Here is a 3,666-nt window from a genome sequence, read left to right on the forward strand (position 1 = left end):
TTCATCTAGTTTTTTTCCCATTTCTTCCTCAAAGTCTTTTCATCTTTTCCTTTTTTTTCATTTGCTTTATTTTTCATTTTCCCATTTTTTTTTTCTTTCTTTGTAAAAGAAGGTATGTGTTGTTAATGGTAACTCAAACTAGCAAACACCATTGAAGAAGATGAGTATGGGTCAAAGAGGAGGTCTGCGGGGCGCGGAGAAGCTGCTGCCTCAGTCCGCAGGGCGCGGAGTGCGTTCTGTCTCCATTTCGCGGCTCGCGTAGTTGTACATGGCTCGCGAAATGGCGGTTTCTTTTCACGGAAGGTGTCTTTTGGGATGGTTACTTTGTGTTTATCATATAATAACTTCCTTTTATTGAGCATTAGTATATAAACTCCCATTTTAGGATTAATATATGATGATTCACAAAATTGAGAGAGATCACTAGAGAGCCATTAATTTGTGAGTGTGATTGAGATTCATCTTGTAATTCTTTGCGATCATAGTGAAATTATTTAATCTTGGTGCCACTGGATGTAGCTATCACATTGATTGTGAACCACGTTAAATCTCTCGTGTCAATTTCTTATTTTGCGTTGAACTTTCTTATTGTTTCATTATTGTTCGACGAACTTGCTTCCGCTGTCGCACAACAATTGGTATCAGAGCTCAGGTTTAAGTCCTTGGAGAGTTTTTGAGCGGAACAATGGCTGAAGATTCTACAATAAGAATCGAGAAATTTACCGGTAAAAATAGCTTCAGGCTATGGCAAATAAAGATGAAGGCTCTGTTGAAACAGTAGCAAATCTGGCATCCGTTGGCTTCAAAGAGTACTACTACGGTGTCGGAAGACGGGTCAACTAACGGGCAATTAGCAGTAATGGATGAAAAGGCTCATTCTACCATTTTGCTAAATTTGGATGATCATATCATCACGGAGGTCGCTGATCAGGATATAGCGGCGGAACTATGGATGAAATTGGAGTCATTGTATATAACTAAGTCGCTGACCAACAAATTATTGCTGAAGCAGCGGTTGTTCAGCTTCTGAATGCAGTCAGGTACTCCCTTACGGGAACATCTTGAAAAACTTAACTCTATTTTACTAGATTTGCGTAGCTTAGATGTTAAAATAGATGATGAGGATGCTGCGTTGATTTTACTTGTGTCTCTACCGTCCAACTATGAGAATTTTGTTGAATCTTTTGTTGTTGGTAAAGACTCACTGACCTTAGAAGAAGTGAAGGCAGCACTTCATACTAGGGAACTTCGTCAGAAAGTTATAGGTGATAACGGGGAGAGTGGCAGTGGATTGTTTGTTAAGTCCGGGAAGTCTAAAAAGAAAAAGGGGGTAAACAAGGGCAACAATACTGGGTCGAGTGCTGGAAATGGCAATAAGGGACTTGGTAAGACTGCGGAGAAGACCTGTTATTACTGCAAGGAACCGGGTCACTTTAGGGCTAATTGTCCGGTGAGGAAGGGCAAGTCCCAGGCTGCTGTAGTTGAGGAAAAACCAAAGGAGAACTATAATTCGGAGGAAGACTTGGCGTTAGTGAAGTCTGCTAAGTCTGGGAATCTTTCTGATGATTGGGTTCTAGATTCGGGGTGTTCATTCCATATGAGTTCGCGTCGAGATTGGTTTGACGCGTATGAGTCTTACAATGAGGGTAAAGTTATTGTAGGTAACAACGCACCTTGTAAGATTACGGGTATTGGGTCCATGAGATTGAGGACTAATGATGGGCGAAAGATGACATTGACTAGAGTGCAGCATGTCCCTGCTTTGGGGAAGAATCTGATTTCATTAGGTACCTTGGATGATTTGGGGTACAATGGAGTGTTTTCGGATGGGGAGTTGTCCATTTACCGAGGTTCGGAGTTGGTACTTAAGGGTATCAAGAGGAACACCCTCTATGTCTTTAAGGGTGTTACACTGTCTAGTTTTGCGGTTTGCGCATCGGTGTCTCACTAGGAAATGACCAAGATTTGGCACATGAGGCTTGGTCATTCAGGGGAGAAGGGGATGCAGCTATTGTCTAAGAGGGGTTTGCTATCCAGAATCAAGGTTGCTAACCTTGAATTTTGTGAGCATTGTGTGTTTGAGAAGAAACACTTGTAAAAATTCAGCAAAGGTGCTCACATTACTAATGAAGTGCTCGATTATATCCATTCAGATTGTTGGGGTCCATCTAGGGTTGAAGGTATGGGAGGTATCTGCTACTTTGTGTCATTTGTAGATGACAAATCTCGATACACATGGCTTAGGTTGCTTAAGTCAAAGGATGAGGCCTTCAAAGCTTTTAAGCAATGGAAAGCTTTGGTGGAGAATCGACAGGGTAGGAAGATCAAGAAGCTACGAACAGACAATGGGCTAGAGTTTTGCAAAGAAGAGTTTAATCAGTTCTGTGCAGATGAGGATATTGGTCGGCATCATACTATCAGGATGACACCACAGCAGAACGGTTTTGCAGAGCGGGTTAACCAGACACTGCTTGAGAGAGTTCGAGGCATGCTCTCTAATGCAGGGCTTGGGAGGAGGTGCATCATACCGTTAGGATGACACCACAGCAGAACGGTTTTGCAGAGCGGGTTAACCAGACACTGCTTGAGAGAGTTCGAGGCATGCTCTCTAATGCAGGGCTTGGGAGGAGGTATTGGAGTGAAGCTGTAATGACAGCTTGTTATATCATCAATAGGGGTCCGCATTCGGAAATTGATTTCGGAATTCCGTTTGTGGTAAGTTGCCTAGTGTCTCTAACTTGAAGATCTTTGGTTGTGTTGCTTATTATCATGTTAGTGAGGGTAAGCTGGATCCACGAGCGAGGAAAGGGTGTTTTGTTGGATATGGTAATGGTGTGAAGCGGTTTAGGATCTATTCACCTTCGGAGGGTCGGGTCATTCTTAGTAGGGATGTCACTTTTGATGAGAGCACCATGTATTCCAAGAAAAGCTCGGAGTCTTCTGATCTGGGAAAGGAAGGTGAGAACTTGCTGCAGACAGATGGAGTACTTGAGGTACATCAGTCATCCATTGCTGATTTACCTCAAGTGCAATTTATTGATGATGATGTTGAGGCTCCAGTGTCGAGTACTCCTGAACCTGAGGTTGTTCCATCCTCTCCTAACTTTGGGAAGGAGGTGGAGCAGTATAATTAGGGGTCATCTAGTCAATTTGACACCAATCTTGAGAGACCTAGACGAGTTATCAAGAAGCCTGTTAGTTTGATTGAAGAGATGGAAGGAAGAAATTGCTTTGTTGAGAATTTGACAGGTTATGCATTGAGTGTAGCTAATAATGTAGAGTCATATGAACCTGCCACGTAAATAAGCAATTAGTTGTAGTGAGTTGGCGCAATGGCTTGCTGCAATGGGTGAAGAGATGTAGTCTCTTTACAAGAACAGAGTGTGGAAAACTATGAAGGTACCAGAGGGGAGAAAGCTTGTAGGGTGCAAGTGGATTTTTAAGAAGAAAGAAGGATCATCTAAATCTGAGAAAGTTCGTTTTAAGGCTAGGCTAGTTGCAAAGGGGTTCAGTCAAGTAGAAGGGGTTGACTTCGTGGAGATATTCTCACCAGTGGTTCGACATACTTCTATTCGTGTGCTATTGTCAATTGCAGCACATTTTGACCTTGAACTGGAGCAGCTGAATGTTAAGACGGCTTTCATTTATGGCGATTTGGAGGAGGAC

Source organism: Amaranthus tricolor, chromosome 2 (genome assembly GCF_026212465.1).
Source record: "Amaranthus tricolor cultivar Red isolate AtriRed21 chromosome 2, ASM2621246v1, whole genome shotgun sequence".
In the NCBI taxonomy this organism is placed as follows: Eukaryota; Viridiplantae; Streptophyta; class Magnoliopsida; order Caryophyllales; family Amaranthaceae; genus Amaranthus; species Amaranthus tricolor.